Source organism: Equus asinus, chromosome 23, assembly GCF_041296235.1.
Source record: "Equus asinus isolate D_3611 breed Donkey chromosome 23, EquAss-T2T_v2, whole genome shotgun sequence".
In the NCBI taxonomy this organism is placed as follows: domain Eukaryota; kingdom Metazoa; phylum Chordata; class Mammalia; order Perissodactyla; family Equidae; genus Equus; species Equus asinus.
The window spans coordinates 42,894,024-42,916,988 of NC_091812.1; the positions used below are offsets into that span (position 1 = coordinate 42,894,024).

The 22,965-nt window shown below is 33.8% G+C and overlaps 1 protein-coding gene across 25 annotated transcripts in view; it reads right to left on the bottom strand.

Moving 5' to 3' along the window:
• The window catches only part of PTPRD (protein tyrosine phosphatase receptor type D), a 2,080,413-nt gene that overhangs the window by 1,111,334 nt on the left and 946,114 nt on the right, over positions 1-22,965 (bottom strand). For all 25 annotated transcript variants that reach the window (XM_070495512.1, XM_070495506.1, XM_070495510.1 and 22 more), the window contains one exon: positions 10,749-10,798. The gene's annotated coding sequence lies outside the window, so the exon portion shown is untranslated. The remainder of the gene's footprint in view (positions 1-10,748; positions 10,799-22,965) is intronic.

Below are 22,965 nucleotides of genomic sequence, written 5' to 3' on the forward strand. Positions count from 1 at the left end.
GTCCCTTGCTTGAGAAATTACTTCTTTCACTTTTACTTCTCTGAGATTGTACTCTTCTATTTCTCCTCCAATTTCTAAGCCTTAGTGACTTTTTTCTTTCCATTATGAAGGTTGTTCATTGACATGATTTCAAATACCACACTCAAAGCCATGAATTCTCAATGCACATCTTCAGTTCTGGATACCAAGTCATCACTTTCACATATGTCTGAGAATATCCCTTTGACTCTTGCAATAATTCTCAATTCAGAAACATTCTCATTCACTCACGTGCAATTCAATTTCTGTGATGTGTGTGACTCGAATTATTTCAGATGCTTAAAGTACATATAAAAGCAGATATATTTATATGGGTGGGATCACCTCGTATGTACTAGTCTTTCCAGTTACCTTAGGTCCTGAAAGCTCTGATTAATGATGCTAACTTTTATAAGTTTGTTCCAGTCTCTCAAAACTCTCCCTGAAATAAGAAGGGCGATTTTGCAATTTTTTTCTTGGACAAAAATTATGCTAATGTTTTATAAACACAGATGATATTGCAAAACTTTTGGGAAATCTTCCTAATAAATTCATTCTAACTCTCATTCACTCAATATTTCATAAGGATAATGCCCAAGTTGAAGAGAATGTGTAATCATTGTCACCTTTTGTTTCCTTTGCTATCACCCCTACTCCATTGGGATGTCTAAGTGTCTATCCCACCAGCATTGTGCAACATGTCTCTGGGGCGTGCTATAAATACCTTGGCTCTTCCCATAGGAATGTGGGAAATCCTTTTAAGTCTAAAACATGAAATTTTCCCAAAGTAACTAGAAAACATTTGTGGGGCGGGGTGTGGGGGGGAACAAAGAAAGAAAGCCCCAAACAGAAGTAACTGGATTTATAGGATATAGAATCCCAAGTTATCAACTACCACAGATTGGCTAAATTGGCCCTGGATATGGCACTATCAGAGTTTTCTCCCATCCTCCTTGAAAGGGGAAAATTTCTACATATAACTGGCTATCTCTGGAGAAAACAGATGTTATTTTATCCATGTATAGAATACAAGAAGTATTTCTTCGTTCTGGAAAATCAGTGGTATATTGGCAAAAGTCTCAGATATTTCGTCATTTACTCAGAAGGCCCTTCTTTTATTTTTATGTAGAGTAAACAGATACAGCATCATAAAATTTGAGACCTCAAAAGACCTCAGAAATCATGTTGTCCCACTGTCACATATAAGCGGTAAAAGGAAGGCCAGAATGCTATGCTTCCAGAAAATCTTATTAGATGGAAACATTCCCTTTATCTGCCTTCACTACCTAGCAAACCTCATACCCTTTCTATAAGACACACCTCAAATTTTACACCCACAAGGAAGGATGCTTTAACAGACTCCCAGAGGCATTTAGTTTTATCCTAGCCTCTCCTATGACATTTGCTTCATATCCTTCTAATAGGATCGATCATCTCTGTTACACTTTTCCTTGATTGTGAAGCCATGAGCATGTTTTATACCTTCTGTTAATCTCAGCTTTACTGGAAGCAAGAGTCCTTCTCTCACAGGGGCATTGCGAGGATTAAAAGAGGTAATCATGGTAGAGGTTTTAGCACATTGCCTGGCACATTTTGCATGCTCAATACATTTTACTGGTTTGGATGATTTATAATTTATGTATCCACATGCCCTCCCTCTTCACTAATTGGAGAGTTCTAAAATGAGCTCTTATTCAGTCTGTAGCCCAGCAATCAGCACTGGGTTATGCACACAGTTTACTTCCAATCTACGTCTGTGTTGAACACACCAGGGAATGAACGTTCTCACACGGTTATTTCCTGGTGAAATCCTTTCTCCCTGTGTCCTTCAGAGCACGCACAATGTCTTTTAATCCTTTACGTATATACTTGTAACCAAAATTATTTCCAAAAGTTAAAAATGAAATGCTGAACAAGCTAGTGCTTTTGTTATACGTGTCCTTAGCAAAGTCAGTTTTTTGGTTTTACTTGAGAAATTTCAGACCAGGTTTAATAAGTGTGTCCTTCTTTGATTTCTCAAGAAGAAAATGAAGTCCCTCCCAAATATATTGGATTTCATCCTTAATTTATATTCAACCTTTTCCTGATGCTGCGGTTTGACCTGAAAATTTTGTAGTTATATCTCTATTTCATGAGTGGGCAAATGCTCCAGCAACGGTATTCAAAACAATTTTGCATGGTAAGCCTTTTATATAACATTTTACCTGTCATGCTTGAAATTTACATTAGAAGAACAATTGACTTCCTCATTTAATGATATTTTAAGAATGTATGAAAATTCATGAATGAAATTAAATGTTATGAATAATTTGAAGTAAAGACTCTTACCTTAATGACTGCGTTAATAGATAAAAATGTATTTAAATATAGCAAGTAAATATATATATGTGTTATAATGATTTCCAATTTTTAAAAATACATTTATGAATAGAAAAATCAATCTTCACAATGATGAGAACGTTTACTCTGCTATTGCAAACAGACTCACTATAAAATAATGATGCCACAGTAATCCCATCTCTATTACAGATTTATATGCTAGTAGACATACAGATCTTATGAAAATGGAAAACCAATCTTATTAATAAGAGACATATTATAACCTTTTGAGGTTAGAGACAAACCTCACAAAGATTTATGTTTGAATGTAAGTACCAGTTGATTATAAACATTATCACTTATAATGAGAAAGAAATATACTTCAATATCTTAACTCGGTTTCAGTGACTTATCAAAATAAAAAGCCCCTCTTAGCTAATATTTTTCATATAACACTTTCAGGGAGAGAATCTATCTCAGAATCTATCTTAAAATCATTTTATAGATTTTATAGCTTGGGCAAAAAGCTCATTTTAAAAACCTACGCTTAAAAGAAAACTAACACTGCTCCCAAATTATAGTTGTTCAGAGCTTGTGATTTGCTCATTGTTTCACAGATATTAAATAGTGGGGTTTTTGTTTTTGTTTTTTTATTTTTGCTGAGGAAGATTAGCCCTGAGCTAACATCTGTGCCAATCTTCCTCTACTTTATATGTGGGTTGCCACCACAGCATGGCTGATGAGTGGTGTAGGTCTGTGCCCTGGATACAAACCCATGAACCTCAGCTGCCAAAGTGGAGTACACTGAACTTAACCACTAGGCCACAGGGCTCACCTCTTAAATAGTGTTTTTAAGGTAGAAAGGAGTAGGAAAGTGGATTCCAATTATGCTGCTTTAAAATATTTAGAATATCTGTAATCTCTCTCTGTCATACACAGACACACACACACACACATACACACGTGCGCACACAGCCACCATATGATCTCCTATAAATATAAATATCCAGCAAAATACAAATATCAACAGAATAATAATTATTGAATCTGTTAAAAGTTACTTAATATTTTGGAGCAATAATAAATTTTCCTCAACCTCCTCAGCCTTTCCCCACCACATTTCTCCATTAGCTTTTACAACGCTACCAATGATTGTCCATTCCAGATCACTTGGCAACAGTGCTAGGGAACCAGTAGAATTTCTATGCCAAGTTCTTATTGATACCACTAGAATTTCTTGTGATAATATACTTAGAGGCTAAAATACTCACAACCTTACTTTAGGCAGATAATAGAGACACCAATTTAATTAAAAAATATATTTACCTATTTGAATATAGCAAAATAAATGAAACACCTTGTACTTACATTTATTTCTTGATAACAAGGTGTTCATATGACATTCTCTCTCCTTTTAACCCACCAGATTGGAATAAGATACAAATGTTAAAATGAGTGCATATTCTGGCGTGTTTTACATTAAAGAGAATATATTTGAATTTTTTGCAATAATTATACATTGAAATAAATTCACTGAATATGTGATTATAACATGTAACAATAGATTTAAAATAAGCATATTTAGCTGATTTATTTGAATCTGAGATTGAAAATTCAATATATATAATTGACAGATAAAAATTCTGAGATAATTAAAGTTTTAATTTCCTCACTTTTACCATATCATAATTCTTCTGTTGCCAACATAAATTATGGCTATCATGAGGAAAAAGGAACTCTTTGAATAAGAAGCTATATGATTAAATGCCAAGTTGTTCCATATCTATTAATCATGGCTAAACATCGTATTCCGATCTCAAGATTATAGTTAGGAATATGTTGGACTAAAATTCAGATTTGCCAGAGGTGATGGTTCTGTGATTGCCTCTTCTCTTAAAAGGTAATATTCAGATCCCTCCTCTGTGTAATCATAAAATATCTTATTTTTCTTAGCAGTGAGAGGGTCTGAAATAAATGCAAAAAATTCCTAAGGTCAAATTTTCAGGTAAAACGTGTCAGAATACAGATCATATTGTGGTATTGAGGATGGATGTAAATCATAACATATCTATGCTATTAAATTAGTGGAACTAGGCAGCAGGAATTGCATGCTGCAATTACAATTTCATGACAAGCAGTTTTCCCACCTTCACAGACAAAAAGATATAAGGAATGCCAAGACAGTTTTGGTTTTCAATGTTTTCAACTTTGTCAAGGAAGGCAGATATGCATGTATAGAAACCTCTTTGCAAGTTAGTAAAATGAGCACAATGCTCCGTTCTCATTTCTTTTCTATCAGATTCTCTCAAGTTGACAGATATGGTTTTCTCGAGAAGATAATGGTGATGACAGAGGTCTATAGTTAGTTATATAACATAATTATAATTCTCCTTATTCCAGTAAATTCTACCTACCATGTTCTTTCTACTTTTGCTTATGTATGATTGTGAGAAGTTGTGTTAATAGAGATTCTTTGCTCATTGAAATAAATTTTTTCCTATTTTTCCCAATTGTTTCTTTAAAGGATATCCAGAATTTCCAATTGTTTCTGTAAATTGCTACCCCTTTCCTTCCATATACTGTCCAGATCTCACTATGGACTCATTTTAAAATCCCAAATATTGTTGAAATCTGTTGTATTAAATATGTATGTAATTTTAGCTCATTCCATAGAATGCTTAGGTCCCAATAGTTACCATGTAATGCTTTTACAATGTCAATTCATACATACTTCTACAAATATCAATCCAGGACAATGAGCTATAATAGACTGGTTTGCCACATTATTGGCTGTAATGAGTCCTTAGGATGTCCAGTATTGAATCCTTATTTCCTACTCCTAATTTGGTCTTCATCTGATGTAACAACTGCAAATTGCACCCTGAGTACAAAGAGGTAAGACAATACATTCTTGATTCCAAACGGAGTTGCTGATTCTTTTACTAGAGCCTGCCTCCCAACTCCATCTTGACCAAATCAATTGTGGATGGTCTTGCTATACGATCAATTGCTCAAGTCTAGGACTCATTCTTATCGTCTCTTTTTCTCTCACCCTCTGAATCCAATTAATTATTAAGTCCTTTTGGTTCTGCCTCCAAAATAGACTGCAAATTCATCTCAGTGATCCCCTCCTTTTCCAGGCCATCACAGCTCACTCTCTCTCAGAATTCAGCAAATGTCTCCTCCTAAATGATCTTCCTACTTCTAGTCTTCCCACTAATTACTCTGCACAAAGCTCTTCTCTTAAAACATAAATGAGATTACTATACACTTTTGCTTAAAAGCATTCAATGGCTTCCAGTGGCATTTACAACCAAATCCAATATACTTATCACAGCCTACAAAGCTTACCTCATCTCAAGCTCCTCTCCTTTTTATTTACTATGCTCCAGTTACACTAACATTCTTTTAGTTTCTTGAACATTCTAAGCTCTCCTTTTCCTCAGATCCTATAAATCTCTTCATACTCTCCTTCCCCTCTCCATTTCCTCATGTGTTAAACTCCATCTTTCCTTTAAAGTATTAACTTAAATATCAACTCCTGTCCCAATTATTCTACATTTGAGGATGTTTTCCTTCATAACATTTATCAAAATTGGGGTTTATTTTACAAGTTTATTTAATCCTTTTTTTTCCTCATCAGACTGGGAAATCAATAAAGATATGAGCCTACCACTTGGTAAGTTTGACATAAATGTTTGTTAATAGAAAGAAAGAAAGGGGGAGAGAAAGAGGGAGGCAGTGAAAGAGGAAGGAAAGAAAGAAGGAAAACAAGGAAGGAGGGAAGAGAGGAGAAAGGATGGAAAGGGGATATGTTTGAGAAAACAAGTGTTTGATACTGCAAAAGAAACCTGTCTAACATCTGTCTCGTTCATATACACTTGGTTTTCTAGACAGCAAAAATTTAGAGAGCATCTGCTACTAGAAGATATTGTGCCTGGAACTAGCAAATATTTCTATTCTTTAGGGGGGAAATAACCGTTAACACTGTACTTTAACAGTTCAATGAGATAAATATATCATTGAATAGAAACTAAAATAAATACAGAGTATTTTGTGATTCCAATAAGTTTATTCTCAAATTCAATCTTCATTTATATTAACACTACATTTTAGTTATATTTTTTTTCTGACTGTATTTTACCTTTTTTTTTTTTTTGGCCTTTTTAAAGGGTGTTCACGCTCTCAGATTAGAATTTTACTGCATAATTCAATCTTTTAATTTTGGGTTAAAGTCATGCCTAGTAAAATACTCTACAAGTTTATAACTCTTTAGTTTCTTCCATTTTCCTTCATGCATTATGTCAATAACATGTCTTTGGACTTGATTTGTCCCCAAGCTGTCATCTCTGAAAATGAAGTATATTGGTATCAATTACGTATATCTACGGTCTGTGTCTCTTTATTTTTTTCCTTTTAACTATCATTTACCTTCAGGGACGCCTTCATGTAGTGAATCCTGAAATATTTCCTTCTGTAAGCCACGCTGTGTTTCACAGATAAACTCATTATTTAGCTACTTGAAAACGCTAGTGCAGGATCAGAGTTAGCTATTAATGTCCTGTAAAGTTTTGGACCAATCTTCAAGACACCTTTTCCTGTCTCACCTTTGCTCTTCCTGCTTTAATTATGCCACAGAAATAATTAATTTAGTAAAAGTGTAAATCATCTAATTAGCTTTTTAAAATTAGTACACAGTCTATATATTTCTTCACCGTTGGCTACCTAAAACAGGCAAGAAAGTCTAAAAGAAACAAACAGCTCTGATACAAACCCTATGCTCTCCAAATATATGAAAATAAATGAAATACCATCTGTCTTTAGTTTCAAAGATTTTAATCTATAATCCCCCAATTTTTCTCATCAGATTTTTTTACTCTTATAAGGACTTAAAAAAGAATAACTCTTTACTAAAAACAACATATCAGTTTGTTTTTGCATTTCTGTAGCTTGAGTTATGAGTTACTCTGAAGTCAATGAAATGGCTTGGATTAAGGACCCAGAGATGCAAAAAACACTCAGTTTGATATGTGCGTATTGAAACTATTAAATTTTTCATTTGAAAATAATTATTTAATTCCATTATGTGTCACATCTTTCAAATATTTCAATTGTTACAGGGAAAACTGAATATGTTTACATCAGGATGATTAGTTCAAGAGGAAAACATACGCAATTCAAAAAGCATGCATAATAGGACAATACAATCTGTGGCAAACATATACACATTTACATAATTGACTCAGAATTTTAAGGAAGAAATAATACTGGCTTTTATAGTATCATTCCTAGCATGCACAAAACAGGTATGTGATCTATTACCATGTTTTTCATGGAAAATTTTATATAAATATATCCATGTATATAAATCACAAGACAAAAACATCTTAATAAAGTACACAAAATAGTATTCTATAATTGATCCTTTAGAATGTATTTATCATGGCTGTTAAGTGTTTATGTAACTTTTTAAACATAATATTTTGAAGCAACTAAATACATTTTAATAATATTTTTATCTGAATGCCTAAAAGTTAGCATAATATTCTGAGTTTTTAAAATGATTCTGTAGAATATTTATTTTGCAGACTTTTGGTTCCTTTAACAATATATGATGGAAATAAATTATCATAATACATTTAGGGTTAAAGTCAAATATTAATTTACTATGGTGATGAATATCTATTTCAAAATTATGGCCACATAACTGATTGTGGTGCGTGAAACTTATAGTAGGCAATGCATAAATACATATATTATCTTTATGAAATACTACAATTTGCTCATAAATAACTACATTAACTTATTAAATAAACATACATATAAATGTCTGTATATTTATATATTAATTTTAAAATAAAAAGTAAAATATATACAGGGCAACTACTATTCTAATGAAAAGCTATCCAGCTAACTATCGTAAATGCATAAGGTAATAACATAGAACAATATCTTTACAACCTGGAGATAATTTCATGTGAAAGTCTAAACAATAAAGCTTTTAGAGAAACCATAAGGAAATATCTTAGCAACCATGGCAAAGGTAAATATGTCTTAAATAGGACTCAAAAAGCCCTAATCATACAAGAAACAAACCTAATACACTAGAATAAATTAAAATTAAGAACTCTGTTCAGCAAAAGACACCATTAGGAGAGTAAGGAAAACATCCACCAAATGGTTTAATACACAAAATAAATATCCAGTGGTGTGCTGATAAATGTTTAACAACTAGTTCTCCAGAAGGAAAAATAAAGCTCTGATTTTTAGTGTTTGTCAATGTATGTGGTGGAAATATTTCTATCATGGCAGATTTTCAAACTACCAAGCAGGTCTCAAAATTCTTGACACTTTAATGGTTTAATCTTGTGAACCAGGACCATAGATATCCAACAAAGGATTCCTACACCCATTATGTATACATAGTAAACAAGGGTAGATAATATAATAAAAATAAATAGATAGTATAGAAAAAGGGCAGAAGACTCAGTTCTAAAAAGAGAATATCCACATGACAGATAATCATCTCAAATGTGACAATCATAAAAACAGGTGTTTAATACGACTGGTCTTCAAGATATTCAAATTAAAATATCCTGACATACACACCAGAATGGCTGATATAGGAAGATGAAAAATTCCCAGTGTTAGTATAAGGAGCAACAGAACTCTCACAGCCTGTGTCAAAAACTGATATAACCACTTTGGTCAACTATGAGTATCTACTAAAGCAGAACATATGCATATTCTACATACCCAACAAAATACATACATGTTTCCTAAAAGACATGTTCCAGATGTCCATATGACCACTCTTCAAAGAGCTAGAGTTTGGAAGCTACCCAAATGCTTACAAATGGGAGAAAGGATTGTAATTTGGTCTATTGACACAGCTGAGTACTACACAGCAATGAGAAAGAGTGATTTACCACTGCACACAATCTTACAAACGTAATATTGAGAAAAAGAGGCAAAGTAGTACCTACTTAGAATATCACTTATAGAATGCAAAAAAGGAGGCAAAATAATCTATCCTTCTAGAAGCCAACATAGTGCTTATGCTCTGTGGGAACAGTTACTAGAGAAGAGCAGAAAGGAGGGGCTGCTTCGAGGTACTCTCATGTTCTATCTTTTTGTTTTTGAATTTATGTGAGTGCTGTTTTTATGGGTGTGTTCATTTTGTAACAATTCACTGAGATTGTGCAGTTAAGATATGAGCAATTTTTCCTATGTATTTTGTTTGTATAAGAGGATTTAAAGGACCAGAGATGATAGTAAGTTTTTAAAGTATTTTTTAACAGTTTATAGGTTGAAATAATTTCTGAGAAAAGGTAGGTATACTTGTGAAATGTAAGTCACAACTTTAAAAAACACTTCTTGCAGATAAAGTTATTGTTGAATGCATATCCAAATAACATATTTCATAATAATTTCTTCCATTGTCAGCAGAGTCCTCTTGGTAGGGCAGAGGAATTTCCCATTGCTTCTATATGACACTTGTTTGTGATAATAATTTGTTGAGGGTTTCTAAAAAAGTGTAACTAAAAAGTATACCTTAGAGATCCCAGAAGCATTTGTTGCCTACATTCACTTAAAACAATTTCTTCAAGATACATTTCAATAATGCTATATAACCAAATCAACAGTTTTAGTCAATTGCCTTTGTGTTTCCAAGTAGATCATTTCCCTCCAAGTATAAAATGTATGATATAAATGCCCATATTATATATACTAAGGAGCAGATAAACTTTCAAAATTGTCCTACTAAAAAATAACTGCATTAATTTCACAACACAAACTTATGTTTACTCACAATGTGAATTAATCAATTATAAGGGTAAACCAGATTCACATTGGATTCATAGAAATTAACAAATAATAACACTCAAAAAAATCACCTTAGAAGTGACTGGCTATTTCTTAACATTTCTATTTCAACAGTTACATATTTTACTTTCAATTCTCTGAAGCTCTAACATCAAGCTTTTATAGAAGAACCCAATTTTGATAAATCTTGACAGGTGATAAAATAAGTTTTACTTTCAATAAGTCATTGCCTCTATTCATTGGCATCAAATAGACTTCACTATAAAAATTTTAATATATAAAATTGTCATTCATGTCCAAAGAACTATTTTCCAGTGGTATAAATCCTTACCTTTTCAACGATGCCTTCAAATTCACCTAGAAACCTATCAAAGACTTCATCAAATGACTAGGTTTCTATTACCTACCCAAGAACATAAACATTTCGAGGGAAAATATCACATAGTCTTCAACATTTATGGAAAAGAATGGTAAACTATCAGGTTAGTTATGCAAATTCATTACTGTTATATTCACTGGACACTATTAAGCAAGAGTAATAAAGAAAAACTCTCTAAAATTTAGTATATTCATTATAATCTTACCATAAGCTCACAGGTTAGGAATTCAGAGGAAAAGTTCGCCACCCTGAGACCTAGAAAAGTACAACCAAAAACATTCTCTATTAGGACTAGTGTTGCATTTCAATTCAAGCACCATAAATGTTAAATTTAATATCAGAAGAAATTTTATTGTATAAGTAATTAGTGTACACATCATTTAACAAAAAACTTTTGACTACGATATTTGACTGAAGTAGCATTACAGTTACTCAGCTCACATCAAATGATTGTGATTTAAGATCTATTACTCAAATTTGGGCTCTTTGACGCAGGGATGACAAGAAGGAGAGAATTTTTATTGTCTCTTTTGCTTCTTGTGGGATTTTGGGTGAGCAACATATTTGCCAGCAAAATGTAATTGTATATGTTATTTTAAATAAACTTCTCAGTTTACATTAATTTAACAGTGTCAAATATATACATAGCCATACCCATATATACTTGTAACTGCAAGAACACACACACACCAAAGTGCTTATCATATTATGATCCTATTTTTATCTTTTTTATTCTGTTTTAATCATTAAGTGATACATAGCTCTTCATGAATATCAATATTCCTCTATCATAATTTTAAAGGCTGCATTATACTCCCTAGTTCACTATACTCTTACATTGTTTAAGATAGTTAATTTAACAGTAACACTACACGACACTGGTCAATATTATTGTGTTTAAATCAAGCCATTTGGTTACCATCACGTGTGATCATATTTAGTAGCTAATGCACTCTGAAAGAATTTTCTCTTTTGATGCAGTGGTAACTTACTAATCAAAACACATTTATGAAGCCCTTAAATTTGCTTATTTCTGGGTAGATATTGTTCTATATGAACAAAAGAAGAAAATAGAAAATTTAGTCTCTACCCTCAATGAAGAAATTAGTAGTATTCATAAACCCTTTAGAAAACTCAACACTCACTGATACATAGGCAGGTGCTTTACTGTGATGTATTGCAATACAAGTTAATAGAAGAGACAAACTGTAATAGACTGAATCTTTTATATCAGTGTCTTAATGAGTGGTGTTGTTTTAGGGGATACGTTTTTCTCAGATGTCTATGCATTAAACTGTTGCAACTGTTTTCTACTGTAATTGAGGGAAAGATTATGTAACAGTTTATCTGACAGAGGAACGTGATTTAACTCTTAGGAGGGATTATTATATGTGAAAACGATTCTTACGCTAAAAAGAACCACTTGAGAAGTGAAATGAAATGTTTCCAATATTCTTGTGATGAAATGTTAGTGGAAAACAAAATACCACCATCACTGAGGTGTAAGCGTTCACATTCAAATTTATTGTTCTTATTCTGCAAATTGAAATGCATGTGTGAAGTGAAATCTTCAGTAATGAATGCTCAGACTTTCTTGGTCAAAGTTGCTGAGCTCTTTGGTGATAGAGACTTGACTGCACTGAGCCTCTGATTCTCCATCCACTGCATTTCACTCCAGTTATTGGCCATTGCTCCATGTCTCCTTGTTCCCAAATTGATAGACATTGTTTACATGCCTTCTGTAAGTGTCTCTACTCCCCATTCCTTTTATAAACCCCAGTGGACATGGATTAAGCTGTGGACCCCGCAGGCTCATTATTCAATTACTTTCTGCTTCCATTTTCCCTGCACGAGGAAGGAATGAGAAGATGACTTCAAAAGATCTACTTCCTATTTGTTTTGTTAAAGAAGAATTTCCCAAGAGTCTAGTGTGGTTTGAATGCTTAGACTTCAAAAAGTGAACCAAGGAATTATAATGACCTGCCCCTCTGCTCTCCTTTTTTATCAAGAGGTGTATCAAGTTAAATTTGGGACAAATGTTAAAAGGTTGAGTGTTAGAATCAACATTCAGCTGAAAATAAGTATTGCCACTGTGGAATGAACTCTTTGGATACACAAATTTAAAAGCATAATTGGTATTAACATTTTATTATTAAAGATGTAAAGTCAAGCTTTAAGGTTTGAGATTATAATGCAAGAATGGTAACTTCTTTTAGCACCATCAGATGCTGGATTACTCCTCCAAGCACTGTGTTGCTTATTTGCAATATTAAATTGACACTTTTAGCTAAATAATAGAATTTGCATCATAAAAAGCACATAAGGAGATTTATGTCCTCCAGTTACATCTAGGATGCTTAGTAAATCCAAAGAACTCCCTTGTATGTATTACTGACGTTGTTATACTGATTAGATATGGTGGACACACAGACTGTAAGTCACGGCTCATGTTTAAATTCAGGGAGTCCAGAAATGCATATGGCTAGTTGGTCTTCAAAACCAAAGCCGAGCCAGAGAGGTGATTTTAGGCACGTAAGAAGGCCAAAGCGGAAGGACAGCTCATCCCAACTTTAATCCACCTTTTTCTATGATTTACATGGCCTGACTCAGGCCAAGATACTGAGTACTGGGATCTATTTAAAGAAGAAAGAGTCAATTTTAACATGCTATGGATAACTATTTTTAGGGGAGAGATCTGTGGTGAAGGATCAGTTATTAAACTGTCAATGACATTGGCACTGGATTAGTTTTATCTGTGATGCATTTCAGGAAATTTTGTTTCACACGATAAGATGCCAGCTAAATGAATTTGATCAGATATAGTTCTTTCATTTCTCCTAGTTATCTTTGGAGGAATAACCATTCACAAAGAACTTATGCTAAGCCCAGTAAGCAAACCTCAGAAAAAAATGATCCATAATTCTGGAATTCTAGTATCCTAAACCCATCATATCAAAAAATGAATGTTTCAGAGTAATGTTTATATAACTATAAATTACTGCAGAAATTTTGAAAAGTTGTACTTGAGTTAGTATTTCTATAGATTAATGCCATTTATGAATGGATTTATTGGATATGAGACTGAGCATTTGGAGAAATTCATGGAATCAGCATGTCAGATGGTGACTTCTCTGATGTTAAAAAGAATTTGAGGGCTTTATCTCTTCTTGGCTTAATTTTGCAGGGAAGTTCAACTTTTTGGAGGCCATGGGAGGGGGTTGAATTTTAAAATAATTTGAAACCCTAAAAATTGTCGGATAATTTTAAATAATTGTGAGTGATTTTAAAGACAGTTTGGTGGGTTTAGGAAAATAATAATTAGCAATAGATAAATAGTACAACGTCAAGATTTCTACACTTTATGTCATATTCTCCATTGATACTTACAAAAGTTTCTTCTCTTAGAGATTATTTTCCACATGTTCAGATAAGAAATTGGACACTAACAATTTCATGAATAAACTCTAAATTGTCTTATAGCTAATATATTGTAGAGTTAAAATTCAACCTACGTTTAATTAATTTCAGAATCACAATTAAGTCATATACCAGGGTAGGATAATATTAACAGATAACATTTACCTAATGCACACCATATGTCAGGCACTGGCCTAAGTATTTTGTATGTATCAATTCATTTAATAGTCACAACTGTATCTCCACTTTATAGATGAACAAAAGTGATTTGTGAGAAAGTTTTCCTTTATTACCCAAGATTATTTTTTTTAACCCAGAGATCCTGGCTTCAGAGTATGTCCTATGAACCATTATAGAATACAGTCTCTACGTGATATTTGATCATTGTGCAATATTCTTCCAAGTATTATTTCAATGAACATAAATGCATTATTTTTTTCAGGTTTAGGGGTGATGTAATTACACATTTATTATGTGTCTACTACCACCCTAGTTGGTTGGTCCTAGGTAATAATAGTAGTTGACATTTATTGAACATCTACTATGTATCAGGAAGTATGTTAAGTGCTTTAAATCCATCTCATTTAATCCCTATAGCAATCCTACCAGTTATTGTGATCACTCTTAACACATAGCAAGAAAACTCATTAGAGTGGTTAATAAAAGTGCTCAAGAGCACAGAGTTAGTAGATGGTATAGCTGAGTGTCAAGCACAAACTCTCTTATCTCTACTAATTAGATACAGCACAGAGATTTTGATTCTTTTAATAGGGAGGGAGGAAGTGGGAAAGAAATTAGGAGCTTCCATTTTAGTCCATTTAGAAAGAAACTTAAAACTTCAACTTCAAAAAGCAGAGATGTGACTACACTCTCAATTTTTTAAATAAATCTACAAGAATAGTAAATAAAGTCCTTCTAGTCTTAGATAGTGACAGCCCCACAGTGCCTAGCTCATTAAATGCTAAACTGAAACTATGAATTATTTATCACACATGCCAATTTCTAGAATTTCCTGTCAATAAATTTTAGAGTACATAAGATTTTACAAAATATGTAAATTTTATATAATACATGCACAATTTTGGTATAGGTTATCAGAAATGCGTTCTTAGAAAACCAGATAAACTTCTATTCATTTAGAAAAATGCAAATAATGTTTTTTTTAAAAAAAGACTTTGAATTCTTACTTCTTTCAAGGCTGTCAAGCTTATCATCTCAGAAACACAATTCTTATTACAATTGTAGGCAACATGTTTGGGAGAAAAAAAAGTAGACTGTTTGAATAAAACCTGGCATATCGTAAACTCACAATAAAAAACTAATAAACACCTGAACGTTCCAGTAAAGAAATAATTACTGGATAAGCCTTTAGGAAGAAAAATAGCCTGTGTTTAGGTACTAGATTTTACCTTAGTTCAGTAACATCTGAACTTTCTCAATGTCTTATTCAACACCTAGATCATTTCTTTCAAAACAGGTCTTAAACCCTGGGAAAGTCGGAGTGACAGGCAGTGATGGTTTTGGGACTATGAACTCATCCCATGATTAGGTAATCTCTGTAAATCTGTTGAGTAACTATAACTATATATAACGTATATAACCATATAATGTTAGTTCAGTCATTAATTCATTTACTCAACAAATATTTATTCAGCAACTATGTGTCAGTCACTACTATCCTAGAATGGGAGGTTAAAGTGATGAACAAGATAAGTATGGTCCAGTCTCATAGATTTTTATGTTCTGGCTACTGATACTATATTTAAGGATTTCGTATTTTATTGCCAGTATCAAAAGCCACTAGACATTCTGTCATAACAGTCTATAATCTTTTGTAAGGATTCCTCTTTGGGTGTTCCAAACTCTAGCTGAACAAACTTTAATACATTCAAATGGGTTTAACACTATGGCAGAAACTTCTAATTATCCCCAAATATCCTCTTACCTTGTTTTTAATAAGAAAACCACTGATTTTTGGCTAGGTTCATGGACACTGGGAATAAGAATATGATCCTTACTCTTGGTGCCATGAGACTAAGCTATGGCAAAAGCATGCACACAGAAGTGAAGGGAGAAACTTCTAGAAAGTGTCACTGAGGGTAGGAAGTATGCCCATCTTTGTCCCGTTCTCCCATTAATGTCTAGCTAGAAGGCAGAATTAATGCCTGGTGCTCCATTAGTATTTCGTATGGTGAGAGGCTCCCCTCCCCTCCCTGCTCCCTTTAACCCCCAAGGAGAGGGATAAGATAGGAGGGGGCTGGATCCTGGACCCCAGAGAGTATCATCTCAGGCTTGGGTGGATTTTCTTTTGAACACAAGTGAAAAATAAATTCTAGAGAGACAGAAAGTAGATTAACAGTGTTCAGGGACTGAGGGGTGGGAGGAATGAAAAGTATTGCTAACGGATACAAGATTTCTTTTTAGCTGATGAAAATATTCTAAAATTAGATAGTGGTGCTAGTTGCCCAAGGCTGAATATATACTAAATCGACTGAATTGTCCACTTTAAAAGGTTATACAAAAAATCATGAGTTTTATGGTATGTTAATTATATCTCAATAAAGCTGTTATAAAAAAACTTGTGCCTTATATTGCCCTATTGGTTTAATTTGATCTCTTAAATACTTTGGATAAACTTTACACTGGTAGAAAAATAATTGTGCAACATATTCTTTGGGGACTCACATTTGTCTGAACTTGTTAATTTCCTATTATGCACTAACATGTTTGTATATATTAGGGGAAATAAAAATAACAACAAAAAATGACAATGTCCTTCTTCCATCATCTAGAATGTACTGAGGAAAGAAGCTCTTTGTGAATTCAGTAACAATAAGACAAATCATTAATATCTCGGGGCTTTTGTGAGGATTTCATTATATAATTGGGGAAACGACTACATAACAAAATGCATGATCAGGAAAAAAGTTGCCAATATACATTATAGGCTGGCATTTGCATTTTAGCCTGTTAGTAGTGATGTCTTTGCTATCTTTGTAATTGAATGAATATCTGTGTTTAAATTGTGCTTACAGAAAATCAAAATGTTAAAACCTCTAAATAAAGTTTTACCCTTATTAAAAAAGGTATAAAATTAATGATTAAAAATACTTTGCATATCAAATAGATATAGAAACAACAGTAACCAATCCAGTTGGAGGGTGGGGGTTTATGCCTTAGTCTAAAATGTATAGATTCTTATGTTTGATATTTTGACTCAGACATCACTGCTCTGTAAAACGCCTCCCTAAATTATTCAAAGTATTAAAATTTTATAAAAATGTTTCTTTTTGTGTTGATACAATTAGCAACAATAATCTCAAACCACAAGGGGGTGCATTACAAAGAGATCCTCCAAATTCTTTTTCTTGAGTGACATTGTCATCATTTTCCTCAATTGACATTCAGCCATGCTAATTGGTAGAGCTTAAAAAGGTAATAATGCTCATGATAAAAGTTATCATATTATAGATACCTACACATTTAAAAAGAAATTAAAATTGTAAATTATAACTCTCAGCATCACATAATGATCCTTTAGTTACTGGAGATGGTTTTACTGGAAAATCTGTAAGAATGCATAAAAGTTCACAGGATTGGTTTAACCTTTATGCAAATTAATTGGTTACTATAGCAACATTCATTTTCATCTCACTTCAACTGTGGCAGGAGCTCAGACAAGCTTTGGAGCTTCAGTTCTGTGCCTGCCATCATAGCTGTTAGATCCTAATTCCTCCCTATCCTGAAAGTGTATAGCAGTCTTTGGGCCTTCGTCCCTTTTTAGCTTATGCTGAATGGTTGGCTACTTTAACAAAGCCCTGGAAAGTACCCTGCATTCCTTATTCTTTTCCTTTTACCATTTTCTTGCCAACTACCGTTCAGAGGGAAAAGCAAAGTATAGAGCACTACCTCTCAAACTTAAATGCATCACCTGGGATTCTTGTTAAACTGTAGACTCTCGTTGATAATTCCGGACTTGTCCGAAATGCAGAATCTCAGGCTTTGTCTCAGAAATATGAATCAGAATCTTCATCTAAGCAGTATTGACAAGGTTTTTAAAGCTTCCTTAGCCAGTTTCTTTATCTCTAAGATGGGGAAGTCGTAGATCTTCTACATGAAGAACCCCACAGCTTCTCTCTCTCCCCTTAATCTCTCCTCCTCTGTAATTCTCCCCACCTCAATTGGATGATGTTCCTTACAATCCTTTCAAGCTTCTAAACTTTGGAAAAGAAAGCTGCTATACTGAAATATTTGCCTCCATTACTTTTTTTTTTTTTTTTTTGCTATACTACCACACAACTAGTCACACAAACTAGTTACTCATATTTCCTCATCACTATTATTTCTCCACAGTTACTTACCCACCATATTCCTGACAGCCACTAACAGGAAGTATCTCCAGTCCTCTCCTATTCTGTACCTCCTCCTTTCTCCTGCTATGACATAACTCGCTCACACATTTTAAGTGGATTAGTTATTCAGCTTAACAACTTCAATTTTCTCATTCTCTATTTAAAAATACATGTGTATCTCCATTTATTCCTCATCTATTATTTTATCTCCAAAGAACTCTCTTCTCCTTGTTTTCATCTTCTCTTGCCTGTCTGGAACACAACTTTCATGCTTTTTCTAAAGACAGTTTCTCATTCTCCACCTGATCATTCCTTTCAGCCTATAATTTCAAGCCTTCTGTCTCCTGGGGAACTTTGCCTTTAGGCCCCACCTTCTTCAAGCTTCTATCTTTAAATTTTCTCTTGGGTGGGCAGTCCACACTGACTTGCCATCCATTCCAACATGCTTTTTACAGTAAAACCTCTAATGACACCCTATATGAATATCTCCAGAGATGTCAAGACATGAAATATGTGTTCCGTTTTAAGCTATCATCACCCTGGAAGACTTCGCATCACTTGTTAACCACTTCTTCCTTCTTAAACGGCTCTTCTTCCAGCGATTCCACCACTGTCTTCTTATTGCTAGTTTTAGTTTAGTTTTGTTTTTTATTCTGATAATTACACCTTATGGCTTTGCTTTGCTTTGCTCTCCTTCTCAGTGCCTTTGAAGAGCCAGTCTTTCAGCACGTCTATCCTCAGTGCCAAAAACAGTGCCCAGGGGCATAGCTGTGTTCAGGAATTTTTGAATGAATGCATGTATCAATACTTGAATATATTTTCTGATCCTCTCCTCTTTCTATATGTTTCATATCTGAAATTCCCCTCCTACACATGGCTTCGATTGTCATCTCTATGGGAAGTATTTCCAAATCTAAAAATTCTAGACCAGACTGCATTCCTTGGTTTTAGTGCTACTTGCCTGACTTCTTGCTAAATGTTCTACTTACCTACTGCACAATTACTTTGAAATCAAAACGTCCAAAACAAAATTTATCGCCTTACTGCCAAAACCTACTCAACTCTCTGGATTCTCATTTTCTATTACTGACACTTCTGACTTGTATTTTTCCCCTCGGTTTTATTGGGATATAATTGACATAAAACATTGTTTAAGCTTGGGGCTGGCCCAGTGGCGCAGCGGTTAAGTGCACACGTTCTGCTTCTGGCCTGTCTGGAGTTCACTGATTGAGATCCCGGGTGTGGACATGGCACCACTTGGCAAGCCATGCTGTGGTAGGCGTCCCACATATGAAGTGGAGGAAGATGGGCACAGATGTTAGCTCAGGGTCAGCTTTCCTCAGCAAAAGAGAGAGGAGGGTTGGCAGTAATTAGCTCATGGATAATCTTCCCCCACCCCCCAAAAAAAACGTTGTTTAAAACATTGTTTAAGTTTAAAGCGTACAAAATGTTGATTTGATACACTTAAATACTGCAATATGATTACCACTACAGCGTTAGCAAACACCTCCATCATGTCATATAATTATCATTTCTTTTTTGTGGTGAGAACACTTAAGATTTAATGTCTTGGCAAATTTAAATTTACACTTAGCAAAAAGTGTATAATATAGCATTGTTAACTATAATTACAATGCCATGCAATAGATCCCCAGAACTTATTCATCTTCTAAACTGGAAGTTTGTACTCTTTTACCATTATCTCCCCATTTTCCTCTACCCCTCCTAAGCTCCTGGTAACCACCGTTCTAGTCTTTGTTTCTAAGAGTTTGGCTTTTTTTAGATTCTACATATATATGCTATCATACAGTATTTGTCTTTCTTTATCTGACATTTTTTACTTAGCATAATACTCTCAAGATCCATTCATCTTGTCCCAAAAGGCAGGATTTCCTTATTTTTCTCATGGCTGAGTGTGTGTGTGTGTGTGTGTGTATGTGTGTATGTATGTGTGTGTGAGTGTACACTACATCTTCTTTATCCATTCATCCATTGACAGACAGTTAGATTGTTTTCACACCCTGGATATTTCAAATAATGCTGTAATGAATGTGAGAGCGCGCATATCTCTTTGAGACCTTGTGTCATTTCCTTTGTACATATACCTAGAAGTGGAATTTCTGGATCATACGATCATTCTATTTTTAATTTTTTTAGGGAAACTCCACACCGTATTCCATAGTGGCTGCCCCAATTTTACATTCTCACCAACAGTGCCTAAGGGATCGCTTTCATTCACATTTTTGTTAACATTTATTATCTCTTGTCTTTTTGAGTATAACCATTCTAACAAGTGTGAGGTGATATCTCATAATAGTTTTGATTTGCATTTCCCTGATGATTAGTGATGCTGAGTGTTTTTTCATCTACCTGTTGGCCATTTGTATGTCTTCTTTCGAAAAATGTCTATTCAGTTCCTCTGCCCTTTTTTATATCAGATTTCTGTTGTTGTTGCTGTTATTGAGTTGTGTGGATTCTTTATATATATTGGATATTAACCTCTTATCAAACATAAGATTCAAAAGTATTTTTTCCCATTCTGTAGGTTGCTTTTCCATTTTGTTGATGGTTTCCCTTTGCTGTGCAGAAATTTTTTATTTTGAAGTAGACTCATTTATTTATTTTTGCCTTTGTTGAATGGCTTTTGGTATCATATTCAAAATATAGTTGCCAAGACCAATGTCAAGGAGCTTTGTAATGAATAAAAAGGAAAGCTTTGGGTATGCTCTCATTGGAGGATGGTAGCATGGGAAAATTGGAGGTGTGCTAACTAGAAGCAAGGCATTCTCTGTGATTGGTTGGGGAGCATATTTGGCTTCTCTGGTTGGTTCTGAGTTGGAACCAGGGGGCAAAAATTGAGGAAGTTGATGGTCAGTCACCTGAAAATATCCTGAAAATCCTGGACTTTCCTGACCATTCTGAGCCAATTGCTGCAGAGGTTGTGGTTTGGCTTCCTAGATTTGTTGGTCAGAGTTCTATTATCATATATGGTCTGGTTGTTGTCCATTTTTTTATTATTCTCTCATATGTCATTTTTCATCCTTCTCCTCCAATCATAGGTACATCCCTCAACTCAGCCCCTAATTACATTTATACTACATTATGTAATTCTTGAGGACAGACTCTCTAGTCAACCACCAACAAAGAGTATAACATTTGAAAGTATATAGGTTCAATGAATGTTTGTTAATACAATAACAATCTAATGTAATTGGCATGATGGGAATTATTTTATAGTTATAAGTACATAGTAAAGTTAAAATTTTTGAGTTGAGTTTTATGTACCAAAGCATGTTATTTTGAATATTGATAGTACTTTTTATTGAATATTTATATTCCTTTCTAGTTGTCAATTGCTCAACATGAAACCTACCCAAATTATATTAAAGATAATTTAATTAGTCTCAAAACAAAACATTATTTCCCATGACTCTATAAGGTAAAATATCTTTCTTTCAACTCCTTCATACAGTTTCTTTCTTTAAAAAAATAGGAAAACTCATGAACATTTGCTTATTTCTCTACCATTTCTACAATATAGGCTGTACGTCGATAAGTGATAGGGATTTAGTCAGATACCATGCAAGTTTTTACTTCTTTGACAATATATAAGTATTCTGACATAAGTCTGTCAAAAATACTGGGAAAAATATTTTTCTTTAATATGATTTTTATAATCTCGGATTTCACCAGCACAGCAGATTTGTTCCACTTTACCAGTGTTTGAAGAAAGATTTAGCCATGACTTTATTATTCTTTATCAATTAGTAGGTATTTATTGAACATCTATTATGTGTCTAAATACCATACCATATCAGGTATTGGGAAACATAAAGTATTACCCCTCTCCTATGATGTTTAGTTAGAGAAGTGTCTATCACATCATTGTTGAACAATAAAGGAGGAAAAAGTGTACGTGTATATAGGACATAAAAATATGTGGTACAAACCTAATTGTCATAAATAGTTGGAGAGGGAAGACAAACAGACTTTGCTTTACAAGAAGACAAACCTAGGAACAAATTTAAGCTGTATAAAATCTAAGATCAAATTGTAGCTGTATTGCATCAGGCAAGTTAACTTATTGAGGCCTCAGTAATGATTATAGTAGACAATAATGATGATGATAGCAAACGTGTGAAGATTACATGTATTCTAGGATTTTCATACACTAATCAGTTCAATTAATCCTCCTAACAACTCTGAGCAGTAGGCACTTGTGTATTAGATCTATTTTATAGATAAATTAACTGAGGAACAGAGCAGTTAAATAACTTGCCCAAAGGCTTACTGAATTACCAGGATGACTGAAGGGTTTGGTCATACATAGATATGTGGACCCTGCCCCCAGAATTTCTGATTCAGTAGTGGGGGAGTGGCGTCCCAAAATTTGCATTTCTAACAAGTTATCAGGGGATGTTGATGCTGCTGATCTGGGCACCCCACATTGGGAACCACTCAGTCAGTGCTTACTAAACAGAATCACACTTATCCAGTCTTGTCCTCTCAAAGCTCACAATCTAATAAAGACTTTGTTTTGAGAATACATAAAGGTTTACACAAACAAAATAAAAACAGGATCCATACAGATTAGTTAGTAAAATAGAAACATATCCATGTAAGTTATGTGCATGTTTAATAATCAAATCTGGT